Genomic DNA, 23,261 nt, shown 5'->3' with positions numbered 1-23,261 from the left:
GTGATGGAGTTTGGAACAATCCAGGATATCTGGCTGCAGAGGTTATGTGTGGGACCTGCCAGTGTTCTCTCTAACTTGGATAAATCACCTTTATTCCCGCTCAAGCTTCCACTCAAATAGTTTCAGGTTTCATCTTTTCAGGTTTAAAATAATTCCTAGAGTGAGTGCATTCATGTCAATCTTCAACCAAATTCATACTTTACTTAGATTAAGTGTCATCCATCAAAATTGTAGTTTACTGGCAAACGTTACCTCTTTCTCAACATTCCGTTGTTACCCTTAGCATTTGGATTTCTCTTCAGGGTCAGATCTGGTATAAACTACATTCCCCTATCTCGCATTAAGTTGTTATCTTTTTTTTAAAAAAAGTATTTTGTGAGAGTCACTCTAGTGGGAGAATAAAAAAAAGAACATCAAGGTTGAAAAATAACAAATGTCAAGTGGGCAGGTAAATTCACCAGTTCTGTGATTTATTTCAATCTATTAGACTTGCCGCAGGGGAGGGGTGATGTGACTCAAATTCAGTCTCAGCAAAATTAAAAATTACTGTAAATCATGGAACTTTGTGATTGCTGAAGAGTATATGAATCACAAACATTGACTGTTCAATTGGCCCAAGGTTTACTGCAGTAGCTGTGTTAGGTCATTGCTGGCCCTCACTGTGGACTGTGATAGAGTTTGCCAATTTTTAATATTAGGTGTTTTAAACATTCTATTTTATGATATATAGTCTATGTTTGACTTTATCTGTGAGATAAGAAATAGAAATAAAATGTCTAAAGTAATTTCAACCTGTCTTATACAATATGAATTATTCCTTTGATTCTTAGCTTTAAAGAATAAACTTGTAAGGCTGTTTTATCTTTATTGACTTGGTGATTTGTTTCTGGAATTAGGATCTTACTTCGTTTATCGATGCATGGCAACATCCTTTATTTATACCATGAAAGTGACAAGCATAAATGGGTTATGATTAGCACCTGCCCTCCAAGTCTCCCCAACACAAAAACTTTTCGTTAGAGCACATCACTCCTTCTTGTTTAATCAAACTAGATTCCATGTTCCTGCTTCAAGTTTTATTTATGAATCAGTTGCCTGTGAAATATGCATAGGCATTCAAAATTAGTAATAATGAGTAGAATATATACATATTTTTAAAAATACATGGATCATTTCCTGTCTTTTCTTGTGGTTAAGGCAGACTAGAGGAGCAGCAGCCTCCTACAGCTGCCATTATCATTCTACATTTCTCTTTTATTACCCATCAAACATGTATAGATTTAATGACCTGGAGAGGGATCAGTGAAATTCTTCACAGCACTGCATGTTTATTAATGGGCCTCCTGTTCATTGTGATGTGTTAGTGTCAGGATTATGCCAGTGGTATTGCAAGAGGCAATTAAGGGTTTCTTTATTCCTGATAAAAAGGAAATTAGCCACTGATCATCAACACAGAGCAACTCAACATCTTGGCACGTGCATGGGGAAAGAGAAGAGCAATGGCTACAGAGAGGTTAGGAGATGGGGAGATGTTTGATAAGCTTGCTCTATTGTAGGACATGACAAGGAGGAATAGCAGTAGGGGCTGTGGAAGAGGAAAGAATGGAAAATAAATGTAATAGAAGCAAAAATGAACTGGAGCATGGATAGGAATGAGGGTCTTTGTAATGGCTCTTAGTTTTTTCCTCTGGCATGGAGAACATTCAGTTGATGCAATTAAATTTATTAAATTTATTTCAATTCCATTTAAGAGGGATTTCTTGATCAACTATTTATATGAGTCAATGGAATTTCTCTACAGGCATTTAAAAATAATTAGGATTTGATCCCTATCCTTAACAGTAACAAGAAACAAAACAAATTAGAGAAGAGTTTATCGAAGGTTGGGGAAGGAGGGCCATTATCTAATTCATTTGACAAGCTGAAATGAAGAGGGGTTGCTCTATATGACTCCAGCACTATACCCTTTTATTACACAGTTAGCTTTTTTATGGGCTGAATTGTGTCTCATCTCCTCAAACTGATGTTCTAACCTGAGGTTTCTCAGAATGTGACTGTATTTGGAGAGAGTTTTTAAAGAAGTAATTAAGGCTAAATGAGGTCATTAGGGTGGGCTCTAATCCAATATGACTGGTAACCTTATGAAAGAGGAGATTAAGACTCAGACCTACTCAGAGGGATGGTTATGTGAAAACACAGGGAGACAGTGACCATCTACAAGTCACGGAGAGAGGGCTTAAAAGAAACCAACACTGTCGATACCTTGATCTTGGACCTCCAGAGAAGGAGGATCTTGTGAGAAAATTAGTTTCCATTGTTTAAACCACTCAGTCTGTGGTACTTTGTTTTGACAACCTTAACAAGTTAATACAGCTCTGAAAGGAGAAACTATAATCTCACTTTAAGATGAAATTGAGGTTCAGAATGTTATGGAATTAATCTGGATTTTCAAAACTGGCTTTTAGAACTTGGGCATTCAGAACTTGGATTAAAGAAATCCCCATGGTTACTGAAAACACCAGTGTTAAGGACAGGAGCACCAGAATTACTCAAAGGATCTTAGAATTTAATCAACAGCTAAACTTTGTATGTAAATGATTAAAAATTGTCAATTCAAGCAAAGTCAGGGTTTTTAGAAATCTGCGACACACAATGACAGTACAGTGTCTTCCTTTATTTTTCTTTAGAGAGTTATATTCAGATCATAGTATCATACTTAAAAAAATACAGAAACATTAGAATTTTTTTTAAAGAGACTGAGTCAGAGATGGCTGAAGGATTCAATAACATGCATGTCAGAAATGGCCAAAAGGAGGAGGTATGTCTTTCTAAGGATAGGTGTATTCATTTGAAGAGGAAAGAGGGAACAGACTTGTTTTGAATCTGAGTCTGCAGGGAAAAATAGTATATTCTTGTTCTGCTCACCATTGTCTGCTCACCATTATTGTTGATGCAATTGTTCCGCTCATCATTATCATGAAGCATGTATGAATTTCTAGCTTTCAATTATCAATGCCAGGTCTTGGAAGGCAGTGCTGGCTTTGTAACCCCAAATTCCATCTGTGTTCAATACCAAGGAGGGAAACTCACTTTGAATTTCACCTGGTCTGGCCATAGGCCAAGAGTCAGTCTACACCTGATGGTCTCCAATCATCTCTGGGGCCAAGTCTCTTTCTCCTAAATAATTCCATAATAAGAAGTAGTAGAACTAGCCCCTCAGGTGCAAGATTGGAAAAGTCTTTTCATAAGGGTGTGTGGATGCACTGTCCTTACGTGGTCTTTGATTTGTCCAGTGTTTGGTGCCAGAAACAGTTTTTGATAGAGATTCTAGCAGATATCTCCAAATAAAGTTCAGTGTGAACTGGTTCTCTTGTTGTACTATAAATATTAATTATTGTCCTATTAAAGTGTATGACTTTTCCGTTGGATCAAGATAGGCACATAGAGCTATTATAGAGCGGAAAAATCTTTGTGATTTTAAGAATTTTTCCTTTAATTTCAATAGGTTGCAAGAAAATGTTCACTATGTATAGAGTCCGAATGTGTCATTATCCTGGGCAAGGCAGTGTCTGACTTTAGAAGCTCTAAGCAAAGTAAGGTTTTGAGGCTATGCCCCCTTTTCACCCTTTTGTACTGAAATTAGAAAACAATATTTGAACTGCAGAATAATAATTGCTAGCTTGCACAGCATTGAGAGTCAAACACTCTGCTAAGTGCCCCTCATACATTAATTCATTCCACTTCTCATGGCAAACCTATGACGTAGGCACTATTTTTATGCTCATTTTATAGTTCATGGTAGAGCTGGGATGCAGTCCTAGGTGGGCTGACTCTAGAGTTCATTCTCTTAACAATTATACTATGTTGCTAATAATAATGATAACTTCTGGTCCTTATTTTGAAATATCACATGTTAAATTCTCTGTGAATTCATAAATCTTTCTCTCCTGTTGGTGCTCATGTTTTGCTTGGACTTTAAGCACATTCTTAGTTTATTGGCTAATCCAACAGTGGCCCTGTGAGAAGACTTGGGTTATCTGTATTGAGCTTAAATATAACAAAATGTAATATAGGAGGGTCTATTGGGGTGGAAGAGTATGCTATATTCTTTGCCTCTAAAGCCAAAAGGAAGCAAGTGACTTGTGAATCTCTTGATTTCTTTTGTAGGACTTTGAATTCACATTTTTTTCTTAATCAGTCAGAGAAGTCTCTTTCCTTTTAAGCCATTCACCAAACTGCCTTCCTTTCAACATAATGAGCCATAATTACTCAATGATCTGTCAAAGGGTGAGTATCTCTGGGACCTAAGATCTTCATAAAGGCTTTTTCAGGTTTAATTTGCTAATACCCTTAGTTAAAATGCAGTTCTTCCTTTCAGAGCTGCAACCATAATGGGTTTTTAAATAATGGGCTAAAAACGTTATACCTATATAAAGGTTGTCTGATTATCTATTTGGGAGCATTGATCTATACTTTGTGTCTACCTGCTGTTATATCACTGAAAGGGGGAGCAGGGCAATGCTTGACCTCAGACAGACAAAAATTTACTGTCAGTTTTTCTACTGAATGGCAAAATCCCTGGGGCAAAACTCTACTATGTTCTGATGTAATTTCTGATGTACCCACAGCACACCCCTTCTTTCCTATGTCAAGGATTTGTTGAGTTGTAATTAGACTGCTGAGGGGAAACTACTTTCTAGGCTGAGACCATTTGGAGATTACCCAGCGTGGGCAGCGTGGGTGGCTGCGCCGGCACACACAGTGTGGCTGAGAGGAGCTATCCCACATCCGAGGTCAGGGGCGGCAGCCGAGAGGAGCTACCCCGTGTCTGAGGTCGGGGGCGGTGGCCGAGAGTGGCAAGCTGCGACAGCACAGGAGCAGCTGAGAGGAGCTGCCTCATGTCCAAGGCCAAGGCGGCAGTTGGGAGGAGCTAACCCATGCCGGAAGCCTCAGAGGGGAGGAGCAACCCCACGTCCAAGGATGGCGGGGAGGAGCAACCCCACGTCCAAGGAGCGGTGGCTGTGCAGGCGCAGGAGGGCCTAGAGGAGCTATTCCACATTCAAGGTCAGGAGGAGTGGCTGTGAGGAGATACCCCTTGTCCAAGGTAAGAGAAACCCAAGTAAGATGGTAGGTGTTGCAATAGAGCATCAGAGGGCAGACACACTGAAACCATAATCACAGAAAACTAGTCGATCTACTCACACTAGGACCACAGCCTTGTCTAACTCAATGAAACTAAGCCATGCCAGTGGGGCCACCCAAGATGGGAGGGTCATGGTGGAAAGGTCTGACAGAATGTGGCCCACTGGAGAAGGGAATGGCAAACCACTTCAGTATTCTTGCCTGGAGGCCCCATGAACAGTATGAAAAGGCAAAATGATAGGATACTGAAAGAGGAACTCTCCAGGTCAGTAGGTGCCCAACATGCTACTGGAGATCAGTAGAGAAATAACTCAAGAAAGAATGAAGAGATGGAGCCAAAGCAAAAACAATACCCAGTTGTGGATGTGACTGGTGATAGAAGCAAGGTCCAATGCTGGAAAGAGCAATATTGCCATTGGAACCTGGAATGTCAAGTCCATGAATCAAGGCAAATTGGAAGTGGTCAAACAAGAGATAGCAAGAGTGAACGTCAACATTCTAGGAATCAATGAATAAAAATGGACTGGAAAGGGTGAATTTAACTCAGATGACCATTATATCGACTACTGTGGGCAGGTATCCCTCAGAAGAAATGGAGTAACCATCATGGTCAACAAGAGTCCGAAATGCAGTACTTGGACGCAATCTCAGAAATGAAAGAATGCTCTCTGCTCGTTTTCAAGGCAAACCATTCAACATCACAGTAATCCAAGTCTATGTACCAACCAGTAACGCTGAAGAAGCTGAAGTTGAACAGTTCTATGAAGACATATAAGACCTTTTAGAACTAACACCCAAAAAAGATGTCCTTTTCATTATAGAGGACTGGAATGCAAAAGTAGGAAGACAAGAAACACCTGAGTAACAGGCAAATTTGGCCTTGAAATACAGAATGAAGCAGGGCAAAGACTAAAAGAGTTTTGCCAAGAAAATGCACTGGTCATAGCAAACACCCTCTTCCAACAACACAAGAGAAGACTCTACACATGGACATCACCAGATGGTGAACACTGAAAACATTGATTATATTCTTTGCAGCCAAGGATGGAGACGCTCTATACAGTCAACAAAAATAAGACCAGGAACTGACTGTGGCTCAGATCATGAACTTCTTATTGCCAAATTCAGACTGAAATTGAAGAAAGTAGGGAAAACCACTAGACCATTCAGGTATGACCTAAATCAAATACCATATGATTATACAGTGGAAGTGAGAAATAGATTTAAGGGACTAGATCTGATAGACAGAGTGCCTGATGAACAATGGACAGAGGTTTGTTACATTGTACAGGAGACAGGGATCAAGACCATCCCCAAGAAAAAGAAATGCAAAAAAGCAAAATGGCTGTCTGGGGAGGCCTTACAAATAGCTGTGAAAAGAAGAGAAGTGAAAAGAAAAGGAGAAAAAGAAAGATATAAGCATCTGAATACAGAGTTCCAAAGAATAGCAAGGAGAGATAAGAAAGCCTTCTTCAGCGATCAATGCAACGAAATAGAGGAAAACTACAAAATGGAAAAGACTAGAGATCTCTTCAAGAAAATTAGAGATACCAAGGGAACATTTCATGCAAAGATGGGCTTGATAAAGGACAGAAATGGCATGGACCTAACAGAAACAGAAGATATTAAGAAGAGGTGGCAGGAATACACAGAAGAACTGTACAAAAGAGATCTTCACGACCCAGATAATCATGATGGTGTGATCACTCACCTAGAGCCAGACATCCTGGAATGTGAAATCAAGTAGGCCTTAGAAAGCATCACTATGAACAAAGCTAGTGGAGGTGATGAATTCCAGTTGAGCTATTTCAAATCCTGAAAGATGATGCTGTGTGCTGCACTCAATATGTCAGCAAATGTGGAAAACTCAGCAGTGGCCACAGGACTGGAAAAGTTCAGTTTTCATTCCAATCCCAAAGATAGACAATGCCAAAGAATGCTCCAACTACTGCACAGTTGCGCTCATCTCACATGCTAGTAAAGTAATGCTCAAAATTCTCCAAGCCAGGCTTCAGCAGTATGTGAACCATGAACTTCCAGATGTTCAAGCTGGTTTTAGAAAAGGCACAGGAACCAGAGATCAAATTGCCAACATCCGCTGGATCATGGAAAAAACAAGAGAGTTCCAGAAAAACATCTCTTTCTGCTTTATTGACTATGCCAAAGCCTTTGACTGTGTGGATCACATAAACTGTGGAAAATTCTGAAAGAGATGGGAATACCAGACCACCTGACTTGCCTCTTGAGATACCTATATGCAAGTCAGGAAGCAACAGTTAGAACTGGACATGGAACAACAGACTAGTTCCAAATGGGAAAAGGAGTATGTCAAGGCTGAATATTGTCACCCTGCTTATTTAACTTCTATGCAGAGTACATCATGAGAAACGCTGGACTGGAAGAAACACAAGCTGGAATCAAGATTGCCAGGAGAAATATCAATAACCTCAGACATGGAGATGACACCACCCTTATGGCAGAAAGTGAAGAGGAACTAAAAAGCCTCTTGATGAAAGTGAAAGCGGAGAGTGAAAAAGTTGGCTTAAAGCTCAACATTCAGAAAACAAAGATCATGGCATCTGGTTCCATCACTTCATGGAAAATAGATTGGGAAACAGTGGAAACAGTGTTAGACTTTATTTTTTTGGGCTTCAAAATCACTGCAGATGGTGATTGCAGCCATGAAATTAATAGACGCTTACTCCTTGGAAGGTAAGTTATGACCAACCTAAATAGCATATTGAAAAGCAGAGACATTACTTTGCCAACAAAGGTCGGTCTAGTCAAGGCTATGGTTTTTCCAGTGGTCATGTATGGGTGTGAGAGTTGGACTGTGAACAAAGCTGAGTGCTGAAGAATTGATGCTTTTGAAGTGTGGTGTTGGAGAAGACTCTTGAGAGTCCCTTGGACTGCACGGAGATCCAACCAGTCCATTCTGAAGGAGATCAGCCCTGGGTGTTCTTTGGAAGGAATGATGCTAAAACGGAAACTCCAGTACTTTGGCCACCTCATGCGAAGAGTTGACTCATTGGAAAAGGCTCTTATGCTGGGAGGGATTGGGGGCAGGAGGAGAAGGGGCCGACAGAGGATGAGATGCCTGGACCACTAGATCACTGACTCGATGGACGTGAGTCTGAGTGAACCCCGGGAGTTGGTGATGGACAGGGAGGCCTGGCATGCTGCGATTCATGGGGTCGCAAAGAGTCGGACATGACTGAGTGACTGAACTGAACTGAGACTGAACTATGCTCAAAGTACCAGCCAGATGCGAGGAAGGGATATATTTATACCTCTGCTGTGCTGTGCTTAGTCACTAAGTTTTGACATGAACTAGGGTCTTGATATTACCTGGTACCCATTGGTCTGACAAGTAGTCTCAGTCTATCACTATAGATTTATTTTTCTAGCCTTTGCTTGACCCGAGTTCTGTGATTCCTACATATGCTGCATTTTTCTTTGCCTCAATTTAAAATAGTTACTGTATTATCATTATTTTAAGGGTCCTATCTATTTTCAGGTCGTGCAAAGTTGTAACACTGGGGTCTTTATCATAGTCTTGTCTCAGCTTCCAATCTGTTGAGTGGTGAGCAGCCACATTAACATTTAGAATACCCTCGCTGACACAATGACCCAGCGCTTTGCCGTACAAATCTAATCAAATCTATTAATGCCTTACTAGATCAAGTTTATTTCTTCTTTATGGAAAGCAGTTCAGGAGAAATGGTACTGAGGAACAAAGGAGCTGGTGTCTGGTGGGTATAGATGAGGGAGTTTTCCCCTTTCAATTGCCTCACAAATCACACGGAGCATTTTTTTTTGTTTGTTTAGCAATAAACTCTTGAGCTGAAAGTTGGGCTGAATGTAATTTTCTTTCAGGCAAGATAAGGATGGGTAGGAAAATTAGTTGTTTGGAAAGGAAGATGTATATAAAAAAATTAAAAAAAAAAACAATTTCTAGCTGAAACCCCATGGGATTCTCTGCTCTAATAATTAGCATTAAGAGCCACCGTGTTGTGTAAGATAATTCTGAAATCAGGCCTATGTGGAAAAAGTTTCTTATTTATACTTCCATGTATGGAGGGTTTTTTTCTACATCGTGATCTTGCATTGAATCCAAGTTTGTGCCAACAGTTATATAAAAAGAGAGTGGAAAAAGTAAGTATCTGAGCAGAGGAAAGGAACACAGGTGAAGGAATTCATTGAATACAATTCAGAGGATTATGATATTGGGTGTAGTTTTTGGTTTTCAATGCCATAGCAGCACATGCCCACTAGAGGGCAGTAAAAGGCAAGTGCATGTGTGAGTTTCAGCGGGAAGTTTCCCACAGGCCTGGGTGGGTTTCTTAGATGTAACATATTTATTTCAAAATACTTTCTTTTAAAGATGACTAAAAAGTGGTATTCATTGTTTAGTGGGAGAGGGGGCAAAACAAAGAACTTAACTTCCAAAAAATGAAACTGAAAAAAAAAATGCTTGAAGATGTTTCACAACAAAAAAACCTTTCTTTAGCTATTGTTAGCGAAGAGTGGTCATGTATGGATGTGAGAGTTGGACTGTGAAGAAAGCTGAGTGCCGAAGAATTGATGCTTTTGAGCTGTGGTGTTGGAGAAGACCCTTGAGAGTCCCTTGGACTGTAAGGAGATCCAATCAGTCCATTTTAAAGGAGATCAGCCCTGGGTGTTCTTTGGAAGGAATGATGCTAAAGCTGAGGTACTTTGGCCACCTCATGCGAACAGTTGACTCATTGGAAAAGACTCTGATCCTGGGAGGGATTGGGGCAGGAGGAGAAGGGGACGACAGAGGATGAGATGGCTGGATGGCATCACCTACTCCATGGACGTGAGTTTGAGTGAACTCTGGGAGTTGGTGATGGACAGGGAAGCCTGGTGTACTGCAATTCATGGGGTTGCAAAGAGTTGGACAGGACTGAGCAATTGAACTGAACTGAACTGAACTGGACCCGGAGAAAGCAATGGCAACCTACTGCAGTACTCTTGCCTGCAAAACCCCACGGACGGAGGAGCCTGGTAGGCTGCAGTCCATGGGGTCGCTAAGAGTTGGACATGATTGAGCGACTTCACTTTCATTTTTCACTTTCATGCATTGGAGAAGGAAATGGCAACCCACTCCAGTGTTCTTGCCTGGAAAATCCCAGTGACGGGGAAGCCTGGTGGGCTTCTGTCTATGGGGTTGCAGAGTCGGACACAACTGAAGTGACTTAGCAGCAGCAGCAGCAGCTAAGAATAAACAGGTATATTTGCCTTCACTGATCTTTTAGGTGTGGGTTTCAATAGGTGTAGCGAAGCTGCTGCACACCTCCCCTTTCCTTCCGCAGTGTTCGAAGGTGACTCACTCCTCTGACTCCAACAGCACACTGTTTGATTACCTTGATGGTATTTATTGCATTGTTTGCTACTTTCAGTGTACATATTTTTCTCTTGTACTAGTTTGCAAGCTTCATGATAGGAATTTGATCTCAGACATTTAAAATCCTCGAATCTTGGGACATTGCTTGACTAGAACGTAGTATGTTACCAAAAATTGTGTGGATAATATATGAATCAGTGTATGGTCTTGTTAGTACTCATAAAGTACAATAGTATTTTTATGTGTTTCACTCTTTAGAGAATTTGAAATAAACACCACATGCTATTTCTCCTCTTATAAATTAGTTAAAATTATTATATCTCAATGTTATCTGTTTGCTTTTGAATTTCTGGTCAAATTCAGAGCTAAAAACTAATATTCTCAGATTCATGATGTAGGAGAAAAAAAAGACCACTGTCACTTTAACCATGACCAGTTTTCTTGCATAAAGTCAAGAAGGATTTCAGAGTTTTCCAAATTGATGGGTGTTAGCCTGGCAAGCAGTGAATTCTGGCCTTCAATTCTCAAGTTGTCAGACTGTTTCACAGACATGCTTCATGATGGAAGGCTATTGAATATTACTCAGACATCGACCACAATGTTATTTTCTCCTGGCGTGCACCAAACATTTTCCCTTTAAGATGGGCTTCTGTGGTTTCCCCTGCCTCTGCGTGTTCAGAAGTCCTATAGAGGAAGTGGGTACCCAGTCTGAAATCCAGAGCACTCTCAGCTTTGGCATCCTCATCTTTCGTGGTAGGTGGCTCAATGTGGTGCCTTTGAATACACTGCCCCAGTGGGAGCCTTATTATCTGCTAAATATTTCTGGAAACGTTTATACAGAACATGGAGCACAGTAAGCTGCCCCCACCCCTCCACTGACAGCTAAGCCTTTGAAATGGCAAATGCATGGACCTCCTGAGTGCCTCCACTTGGCCCCTGCTGTTGACATTTTCAAAGTTAACATATAAAATGAGTCCATTGAAATAATATTTTTGAAGATCTTACTGCCCAAACTTTATCAAGGTTCACAAATTAGCTCTAGGATGACATTGGACTTAGGTAGAGATTTTGAGTTTCAATTGAAAACCTGTTAGATTGTTTTCAAACGGACCCCGTTTTCACATCCCAAACATAATGTTAAGCCTCCCAACACTCAGTTGAGGCTGGTTTCTGACTTTTTGGTGTCACTTTCAGACAGATAACTGTCATATATGTTAGAGCTGGAAGGCTCCTCTGAAGACTAGTGGTACAACACCACCTTCATTTTCAGTTCAGTTCACTTCAGTCGCTCAGTCGTGTCTGACTCTTTGCTACCCCATGAATCACAGCACCCCAGGCCTCCCTGTCCATCACCAACTCCCGGAGTTCACTCAGACTCACGTCCATTGAGTCAGGGATGCCATCCAGCCATCTCATCCTCTGTCGTCCCCTTCTCCTCCTGCCCCCAATCCCTCCCAGCATCAGAGTCTTTTCCCATGAGTCAACTCTTCATTTTAGAGGTAAAGAAATCAAAACTCTTGGAGGACATCTGACATAACCCCAGAGATCAGACACCTAAACTTTTGGGGGTAACTTTTTCCTGAACAGTTTGATTAATTCAGTCTAGGTTTGATATCGGAGAATGGGATGGATGATGTGTGATTCTAACACAGAATCATACCATGAGGTTAACGGAGCACGCTTGATGGGCAGAGTCAAGCAGCACCATTTCTGATTTAAGCCACCCTTCTTTATCTACCTTTTTTCCCCTCTCAAGTCTTGAAAGAGGATGAATATGGGGAAAGGAACAAAGTATATGTAAAAAGAAAGAAACTCTGATTCCAGGGTCCAGTTAAGTTGGGAGATGGTCTAATGAGTAAGGGCACACTCCTGGACAAAGTCTCCTTCTTCAAAACTTTTCCCAGAAAGTATGTAAAAAGATTGGGTTTAACAGATATAAACTACTATATATAAATTAGATAACCAATAAGAATCTACTGTATGGTGCTGGGAGCTCTATGCAATAACTTGTAATGGAAAAGAATCTGAAAAATACATCTATCTCTCTGAATCACTTTTTATATCTATCTGTACACCTGAAATTAACACAGTACTGTAAACACACAGTAAACCAACTGTATTCAATAAATATTAAAAAGGTAGTGGTGGACTAGCTCAGCAAAGTTCTTTGGTAAAAGTGTAAAAGAGGTTATTTTCTGTTCAATGGAGAGATCTTACCCAAGAATATAATGAACTGTGTCAGTGCCATCAGATCAGTTCAGTTCAGTCGCTCAGTCATGTCTGACTCTTTGCGACCCCATGGACTGCAGTACACCATGCCTCCCTGTCCATCACCAACTCCTGGAGTTCACTAAAAGTCATGTCCATTAAATCGGTGATGCCAACCAACCATCTCGTCTTCTGTCATCCCCTTCTCTTGCCTTCAATCTTTCCCAGCATCAGGGTCTTTCCCAATGAGTCATTGCTTCAGGTGGCCAAAGTATTGGAGTTTCAGCTTCAGCATCAGTCCTTTCAATGAATATTCAGGACTGATCTCTTTAGGACTGACTGGTTTATTCTCCTTGCAGTACAAGGGACACTCAAGAGTCTTCTCCAACAACACAGTTCAAAAGCATCAACTCTTTGGCACTCAGCCTTCTTTATAGTCCAACTCTCACATCCATACATGATTACTGGAAAAACCATAGCCTTGATTAGACGGACCTTTGTTGACAAAGTAATGTCTCTGCTTTTTAATATGCTGTCTAGGTTGGTCATAACTTCCCTTCCAAGGAGTAAGTGTCTTTTAATTTCATGGCTGCAATCACCATCTGCAGTGATTTTGAATCCCAAAACAATAAAGACTGACACTGTTTCCACTGTTTTGCCATCTATTTCCCATGAAGTGATGGGACCAGATGCCATGATCTTCGTTTTCTGAATGTTGAACTTTAAGCCAACTTTTTCACTCTCATCTTTCACTTTCATCAAGAGGCTTTTTAGTTCCTCTTCACTTTCTGCCATAAGGGTGGTGTCATCTCCATGTCTGAGGTTATTGATATTTCTCCTGGCAATCTTGATTCCAGCTTGTGCTTCTTCCAGCCCAGCGTTTTTCATGATGTACTCTGCATATAAGTTGAATAAGCAGGGTGGGGGTGACAATATACAGCCTTGATATACTCGTTTTCCTATTTGGAACCAGTCTGTTGTTCCATGTCCAGTTCTAACTGTTGCTTCCTGACTTGCATATAGGTTTCTCAAGAGGTAAGTCAGGTGGTCTGGTATTCCCATCTCTTTCAGAATTTTCCACAGTTCATGTGATCCACACAGTCAAAGGCTTTGGCATAGTCAATAAAGCAGAAATAGATGTGTTTCTGGAGCTCTCTTGCTTTTTCCATGATCCAGCAGATATTGGCAATTTGATCTCTGGTTCCTGTGCCTTTTGGAAAACCAGCTTGAACATCTGGAAGTTCACGGTTCACGTACTGCTGAAGCCTGGCTTGGAGAATTTTGAGCATTACTCTACTAGTGTGTGAGATGAGTGCAATTTTGTGGTAGTTTTAGCATTCTTTGGCATTGCCTTTCTTTGGGATTGGAATGAAAACTGAACTTTTCCAGTCCTGTGGCCACTGCTGAGTTTTCCACATTTGCTGACATATTGAGTGCAGCACTTTCACAGCATCATCTTTCAGGATTTGAAAGAGCTCAACTGGAATTCCATCACCTCAACTAGCTTTGTTCGTAGTGATGCTTTCTAAGGCCACTTGACTTCACATTTTAGGATGTCTGGCTCTAGATGAGTGATTACACCATTGTGATTATCTGGGTTGTGAAGATATCTTTTGTACAGTTCTTCTGTGTATTCTTGTCACCTCTTCTTAATATCTTCTGCTTCTGTTAGGTCCATAACATTTCTGCCCTTTATTGAGCCCATCTTTGCGTGAAATGTTCCCTTGGTATCTCTAATTTTCTTGAATAAATTGCTAGTCTTTCCCATTCTGTTGTTTCCCTATATTTCTTTGATCACTGAAGAAGGCTTTCTTATCTCTCCTTGCTATTCTTTGGAACTCTGCATTCAGATGCTTGTATCTTTCCTTTTCTCCTTTGCTTTTCACTTCTCTTCTTTTCACAGCTATTTGTAAGGCCTCCTCAGAGAGCCAATTTACTTTTTTGCATTTCTTTTCCATGGGGATGGTCTTGATCCCTGTCTCCTGTACAATGTCATGAACCTGCATCCATAGTTCATCAGGCACTCTGTCTATCAGGTCTAGTCCCTTAAATCTATTTCTCACTTCCAATGTATAATCATAAGGGATTTGATTTAGGTCATACCTGAATGGTCTAGTAGTTTTACCCACTTTCTTCAATTTAAGTCTGAATTTGGCAATAAGGAGTTCATGATCTGAGCCACAGTCAGCTCCTGGTCTTGTTTTTGCTGACTGCATAGTTTCTCCATCTTTGGCTGTAAAGAATATAATCAATCTGATTTTGGTGTTGACCCTCTTGTGATGTCCATGTGTAGAGTCTTCTCTTGTGTTGTTGGAAGAGGGTGTTTGCTGGGACCAGTGTGTTCTCTTGGCAAAATTCTATTAGCCTTTGCCCTGCTTCATTTTGTACTCCAAAGCCAAATTTGCCTGTTACTCCAGGTGTTTCTTGACTTCCTACTTTTGCATTCCAGTCCCTTATAATGAAAAGGATATCCTTTTAGGTGTTAGTTCTAAAAGGTCTTGTAGGTCTTCATAGAACCATTCAAGTTCAGCTTCTTCAACATTACTGGTTGGGTCATAGGCTTGGATATGCACCTGAGGGGAGCTACCCCATGCCCGAGGTCAGATCAGCGGCTGAGAGGAGCTACACATGCCCCAGGTCAGGGGAGGCAGCTGAGAGGAGCAACCCCATGTTCAAGGAGCCGCAGCTACATAGGCAAAGGAGGGCCAAGTGGAGCTACTCCACGTTCAAGGTCAAGAGGGGTGGCCCTGAGGAGATACCCCTCGTCCAAGGTAAGGAACAGCAGCTGTGCTTTGCTGGAGCAGCCTGAAGAGATACCCCACGTCCAAGGTAAGAGAAACCCAAGTAAGACGATAGGTGTTGCAAAAGGGCATCAGAGGGCAGACACACTGAAACCATAATCACAGAAAACTAGCCAATCTGATCACACGGACCACAGCCTTGTCTAACTCAATGAAACTAAGCCATGCCATGTGGGGCCACCCAAGGTGGGAGGGTCATGGTGGAGAGGTCTGACAGAATGTGGCCCACTGGAGAAGGGAATGGGAAACCACTTTAGTATTCTTGACTTGAGAACTGCATGAACAGTATGAAAAGGCAAAAAAGTAGGACACTGAAAGATGAACTCCCCAGGTCGGTAGGTGCCCCATATGCTACTGGAGATGAGTGGAGAAATACTCCAGAAAGAATGAAGGGATGGAACCAAAGCAAAAACAACACCCAGTTTAGATGGGACTGGTGATAGAAGCAAGATTCAATGCTGTAAAGAGAAATATTGCATAGGAACCTGGAATGTCAGGTCCATGAATCAAGGCAAATTGGAAGTGGTCAAACAGGAGATGGCAAGAGTGAACGTCAACATTCTAGGAATCAGTGAACTAAATTGGACTGGAATGGGTGAATTTAACTCAGATGACCTACTACTGTGGGCAGGAATCACTTAGAAGAAATGGAGTAGCCGTCATAGTCAACAAAACAGTCTGAAATGCAGTACTTGGATGCAATCTCAAAAACGACAGAATGATCTGTGTTCGTTTCTAAGGCAAACCATTCAATATCATGGTAATCCAAGGCCTCCTCAGACAACCATTTTGCCTTTTTGCATTTCTTTTTCTTGGGGATGGTCTTGATCCCTGTCTCCTGTACAATGTCACAAACCTCTGTCCATAATTCATCAGGCACTCTGTCTATCAGATCTAGTCCCTTAAAACTATTTCTCACTTTCACTGTATAATCATAAGGGATTGGTTTATATTATACCTGCATGGTCTAGTGGTCTTCCCTACTTTCTTCAATTTAAGTCTGAATTTGGCAATAAGGAGTTCATGATCTGAGCCACAGTCAGCTCCCCATCTTGTTTTTGCTGACTCTATAAAGCTTCTCCATCTTTGGCTGCAAAGAATATAATCAGTCTGACTTTGGTACTGACCACCTGGTGATGTCCATCTGGAGTCATCTTTTGTGTTGTTTGAACTGGATGTTTGCTATAACCAGTGCATTCTCTTGGAAAACTCTGTGAGCCTTTGCCCTGCTTCATTTTGTACTCCAAGGCCAAATTTGCCTGTTACTCCAGATATCTCTTAACTTCCTACTTTTGCATTCCAGTCCCCTATGATTAAAAGGACATGTTTTTGGTGTTAGTTCTAGAAAGTCTTGTAGGTCATCATGGAACTGTTCGACTTCAGCTTCTTTGGCATTAGTGGTCAATGCCTTAGGTAATGTGTTTTGTGTTAATTTTAACTAGAAACACTTATCCAAGTATCTACTGTGTTTAATGCATTGGCTCTACAGCAGTGGACAAAACAGTCTCTGTTCTTATGGATTTGCAGAGTGATGGCAGGGGAGGGGTGACATTTTATCATGGATGGATGTCCTGGGTACTACTACAAGGACTTCAAAAGGTGCCCAAGCAGCTGCTAAATTGCTTAGGCTTTCCTCTGGAGAGTAGTCTGTTATTGCAGATAGGAAATTGGGTCTCTGTCTCCACTGTAGTCCATTCTATCAGCTTCTACCAGCCAAGATTTTAGTCAAGATCCCAGACTGTGGCCTCCATCAGTCAGCCTCCTCTTGCCTTCTGCCCCATCCTGAAGTGAACTCATGGGGTTCTTGCTGCAGCTTATATTCCTGATACAGCATTAGCTGTACTGGCCTAGTTTTGCTCTTTTTTATGAGTCAAACTGAAGAGATTGCTGTTACAACTGTTTCTGGCAAATGAGGCTCAGACAGTGTTTGAACTGGGTTGAGAACTTGGAACAACAAAGAATACAGGAAACAAATCCATGGCTATATTGGCTGTATTATTGAAGAGCTGTTCTTGAGAATTTTCAGACACTGGGAGAGCCTGCTTCTTGCCCAGAAGATTCTATCTATAGGATGTTGATTTGTTATTATTTCAGTAGATCTACTCATTCCATAAGCATTTATTCAATAAATAGTCTACTATAGCAATTGCTTTTGGAGGGTTCTACTCCTTCCTAAAATGTAGGACAGCTGGAAGTTGTGAGCTATTAATTGTTACCAATTGTTCATCCTTATCTGACTAAGCTTCAGCTTTTTGTCTGTGATGGTGTTTGATAAGGGAGATGGAGAGGAGAAGAGAACTTGAGTTTATAGAGCAACAGAAGGTTCAATAAGAAGGGCCATCTGGAATGCAGAACAAGAGATAAATTCTCATTTTTGATGAATGCAAGAGTGTTTCTTTGATATTCACTGTCTTAGTATTTTAGCTCATGTTTCTGTACAAGTGTGATCTTCACAGTATTTAATAGCTGATATCGCCCTGAATCCAGCGAATCAACTTAGACTGTGAACACCCAGGACTAGTGGACCAGAGGGGAGCTGCTGATGTCAGTGAGCCTCCATTCAACTTTTATTTCTTGGTTATGAAATAAGTTGAGAGGGATAAAGAAGGAATGACTCTTCAATAAGCAAATGAAACTGAAGCAAACATAATGACCTAAATAATGGAGTTCATCCTCCCTAGCCTTAGTCCTGAGGTCAGTTTTGCTAGCCACTTTTGCCTCTGTGGTAGTTTTCTTTCTCTTACATCATGTTTATTATTTTTAGATTTGTGACTGTCTTGAAAAAAATACAGTGACTATTTAACAATAATTTTACTGGTGTTCTTAGTATAGGTAATGACTTTCATTGGTCATAAAATTTTCCATCTCAAGGATCTTTAAAAACTTACTTCATACGTGAAGTTTATATTTGATTTATAGTGAGAAGTGAAGATTATTCCCAGCACCAAAGTGGATGTTCAGTAAACATTTATCGAATGAACATTTATGAATGAATGAATGAATGAAAGCAGGTCTCAGATCAATCAAATCCTCCTTTATGTATTCCCTGACAGCTGAGCTGGATGTGATTTCCCTCTCCTCTGATTTTCCATTCTCTTCTTGTTTGTATTTATTGTCTCACATAGTTTGTTTTCTCATGAATGCATGATGCCATCTTGAATTAGAAGATTAAATTACAAGATTGCATGAATTACAAGATTGCAAGGTGTCTTGTACTTTATACCCCCTACTCTCTGGGAAGTGAGAAGTTGAACTAGGAAGAGGGAATGGGATATATAGAGAGACTTGTGAAGGGGAAATAAAAGAAGTATAGAAATAGAAGAGTCAGACTTACTAACTGTTATGGGAAGGTGGCGAGAGGGGAGGGTGAGAGCTAACTTATGATTCTGAGTCTTTTGAATGTTAGGATTCTTGAACCTAATCTCTTCCTCAAACTCTGATATGAAGCCAAGGCTGTCTTACTTATGGGGTATGAACTGAAACAGAGAGTTTAGCTACTGCTTTCAGCCTGGCCTTGGTTCAGCCAAGGTTACACAGCTAGTAAGTGACTGAGCAGGGATTATGAACTTGGGGCTCCAGGGCATACACTCTGGCTGCAGTATCATGCAGCCTTTTATATTAAATGAGATAAAGCATATGAAAGCACTTTATCTGAAGATTTTCAAGCTGCATACAAGTATTAATTCAAATGAATGTTATGGAAATGTTGTGTTTTTGGAACCAAAACTCAAAGTGTGAGGTACAATCAGTAGCAAAGAAGGGGATTACAAGCTACCTAAGGGCAGGTGGCTCCACAAAGACATGATGAGTAGCCTCCACTGTGGAAGAGTGAAGGAGGATGTGACCGTTAAACAGCCTGACCAAACCCTTTCCCAGGCATCTCAGGGATGTTGAAAGGCTGAGAAGGGCCTTTACGCTTAGAAATTTGACCCCAAGTTTTCTATACACTTTGGAGGTGAGAGAGGGGGATAATCACTTTCATATAAGAAGTAAGAAACTTTAAGCCGTACTGAGCTTTAACAAAGAATCAGCAATTAGATAATAAGCATTTTCGGAAGAAAAACTTTCTTTCTACACCTCAAATATAATACAAGGTGTGTATTGATGGGTCTTTTTCACCTACGAACTGAAGACTGACTTTTGTCCTTAGACCTCACTGAGGTTGCTCGTTCCTATAGATCAATTGTCACTCATTATTAATAGAACGGGGATATAGCAAAAGCAGTGAATACAGCAAAAGCAGCTGAAGGTAAGAAAAGTACATCTTGATCACTGCTTGAATGAATTATTTCTTCCACTGTGAACTTCCCTTCCCATTTTATGATGGTAAATTGCAACACTGTACTTTCTAACCAGAGGTCATTTATCTGACATCCTCAGTTACCCAGAACAAAGCAGAGAAAATATTTGAACATTAAAATAAATGTCACAATGTTCATTCATTAAATCTCTTGTACTTTTCTTTGAGGAGAATTTCTCAGACTTCCCTTTCTCTCCTGTTTCACACACAGTCTACAGAGGCTGGACTGTCTGGAGTGGAGCAGCAGAGCAGCAGGTGGGTTAGGAAGCAAGCGGGAGGCAGCTGTGCAGAGGGCACGAGTGATACACAAGAAAGAGTCGGTAAGGAAGAGGACAAAACAGTAAGTGTGATGCAGTAGGAATGGAAACTTCTGGTGCTTAGCATTTGAGATTCCATCTCATATTCTTTAGTAATATCTGAGGTTACCCTCAATACACATATCTGAAAGGAATTCATAATCATCATGGTTCTGGAGTTGCACAACGATAGGCTTGTTATCAATGAAAATGAGTCTTCAGTTCAGTTCAGTTCAGTCGCTCAGTCGTGTCCGACTCTTTGCGACCCCATGAATTGCAGCACGCCAGGCCTCCCTGTCCATCATCAACTCCCGGAGTTCACTCAGATTCATGTCCATCGAGTCAGTGACGCCATCCAGCCATCTCATCCTCTGTCGTCCCCTTCTCCTCCTGTCCCCAATCCCTCCCAGCATCAAAGTCTTAAATGAGTCTTCAAACACCTTAAAAGAGTATAAGATTCATAGTAAGTCTCTTTTCCACTCAAAATGAGTTTTTATCATAAGACCAGAAGATGGCTAAATTATATGACTTATAGTATGCTTTGTGTCCTGGAGACAGTGGGCTATTCAGAGAAGAAAGGAAAAATATTTTCTCTCTTTCCATGATGAGACAAACTTTTCAAACAGATAAAATTTGTTGGTCACCCTCCTATTTCTTTTTATTACCTCAATTTAACACGTTTCGATCTCTCATGAATTCCCATTATAGACTCTGTTGCCTTCATTCTGTCCTAAGTCCTGCACTGTGGCTCGCTAACCCCACCCCCCACATGGCCACCCTTAGTCACTAAGGTCTCCAGTGCCTCGAACAAGGCCTGGCACCTAGAAGCATTCAGCATGTCAGAATGAAGGAATAAGTAGATAAGCAAATGAAAAAAAATGTTTTCAATGTCCCTAGATTGCCTTCATATTTTCTCCAGAATAAAAGTTTTAAATAAAGTATCTCATTAAAGGATAGTTGATTTACAATATCAAATTAGTATCAGGTATATGACAGAGTGATTAAATATTTTATAGATTATACTCCACTTTTTAAAGAAAATTTTTTATTTTGTATTGGGGGTAAATAATCCTCCTGCCAATGTAGGAGATATGAGTTCCATCCATGGGTCAGGAAGGTCCTCTGGAGAAGGAAATGGCAACTCACTTCAGTATTCTTGCCTGAGAAATCCCGTGGACAGAGAAGCCTTGGAGGCTACAGTACATGGCATTGCAAAGAGCTGGACATGACTTAGCAGCTAAACAATAATAGCTGATTAACTGTGATAGTTTCAAGTGGACAGTGAAGGAACTCAACCATACTAGATTATAAGCCATTTAAAATTATTATAAAATATTGATCATAATCTCTGCATTTTATAATATATCTTGGTAGCTTAACCATTATATACATAGTAGTTTGTACCTCCTAATTCACCATCCCTATCATGCCCCTCCCCTTTTCCCTTTCCCACTGGTGACCACAGTTTATTCTCTATATCTGTAAGTCTGTTTGTTTTGTTATATTTGTTTTGCATTTTAGATCCCACATATAAATTATAGCATAAAAATATTTGTCTTTCTCTGTTCAACTTGTCTCACTTATTATAATATCCCCCGCATCCATCCATGTTACTGCGAGGGGCAATATCTCATTTTATTTTATGGCTGAGTAATGTCCCATAGTATCTGTGTGCATAAGTATATATATACACACTGTATCTTATTTATTCATTCATTTATTGATGGACAACTTAGGTTGCTTACACAGCTTGGCAATTATAGGAAATGTTGCTATGAATGTTTGGATATGTGTATTTCTTTGGGTTGCTGTTTTTGCAGAACTCTTTAAATGCTTTCCAGGAACTCAAAAGAAGGCAATCTGATTGAGTTCAAAATGAACATGTTTATGATCAAAAGTCTATTAACGTTTTGGGAAGAATTTGCATTGCTAAGGAGAATGTTTAATAACCCAAATTATTATCTAATTTATAGGCTCTTAGGCAAAAGAATAAGTTGAGACAACATACAAAGAGGCAGGTTTAATAATATCAGGCAGAAGATGGCTGGCTAGGCAAGATTAAATTTCTTGGGAATCTTTTCCCAGGATGAGAGTCATTAAAATTCCCTCTACCTTTATATAACTTCTTTCCACTCTCTGTTCTAAACTAATAGTTTCTCTACGAGCACACAAGTGTTTTCTGGACTGCTTTTATGTTTCAGTAAAATAGAGCATTTGACAAGAGTGATGACAGCCATTTGTGTGAATGGGCCATTGCTAAGCCAGGGACTGTTTGATGAAGAGATAGACTTGGGTTTTTGTTGCAGAGGAAGCTAGCTTTGGCAGAGTGATTCAGATTCAACTGTAGAAACTTGAACAGCTTGTGTGAGCATGGGTCACTCACTCAAGATCAGTTTCTGAATGAGTCCTATAAATTTAAGACTAGACTCTGGATCAATGTGTGTGTGTGTGCGCACGTGTGTGTATGAGTGGGAAGGGTAAGGCTGGAAAAGGTGGCGTGTGGAATGAACAAGAAGGGCTGAGATTGGCCATGAGTCACCTTCTGTCTCTGGAGAATAGGGGTCAGCCTTTCTTTTCTTCCTTCCTCCCTCCCACCTCCTGTACCTTCTTCTCTGTCTGCCTCTTTCCTGTCCTTCATGTAACAGTATTTATTGATCATCTTTCATATGCCTGGCCTCTTTCCTACAGTTTTGTTGCATTTGGATGTTGATTTTGTTCTGAGCCACACGAGGTTGTAAGTCAGTAAGATCCTGGTTTTACTTGATTTTCTGGAACCAACCAACCAATGCCTAGGGGTCGGTGATTGTTTTGCAATCCTGGGATGTTTAAGGGATGACTCCTTTGTAAAAGCCTAGGAGCTTTCACTCCTTTTATGCCTTATCGATTTCTTCTACTCAGGGTATCAAAGCAATGAAACAGTTGATGAAAGTTTTTCACAGAAGATTTCTCAATGAGAGGAATAGATCAAGGAGAGGTGGCTCAACAGTGCCTAAATAAGACTTGAACAAAAATTTGACTAATTACCTGCTGACTCATATGTATTCCCTTAACTTTTTCTGGTAGCTTAGCTGGTAAAGAAACTACCTACAATGCCGGAGATCCCAGTTTGATTCTTGGGTTGGGAAGATCCCCTGGAGGAGGGATAG

The sequence above is a fragment of the Capra hircus genome, chromosome 6 (assembly GCF_001704415.2).
Source record: "Capra hircus breed San Clemente chromosome 6, ASM170441v1, whole genome shotgun sequence".
NCBI lineage: Eukaryota > Metazoa > Chordata > Mammalia > Artiodactyla > Bovidae > Capra > Capra hircus.
Note: the sequence above shows the minus strand (reverse complement) of the source record.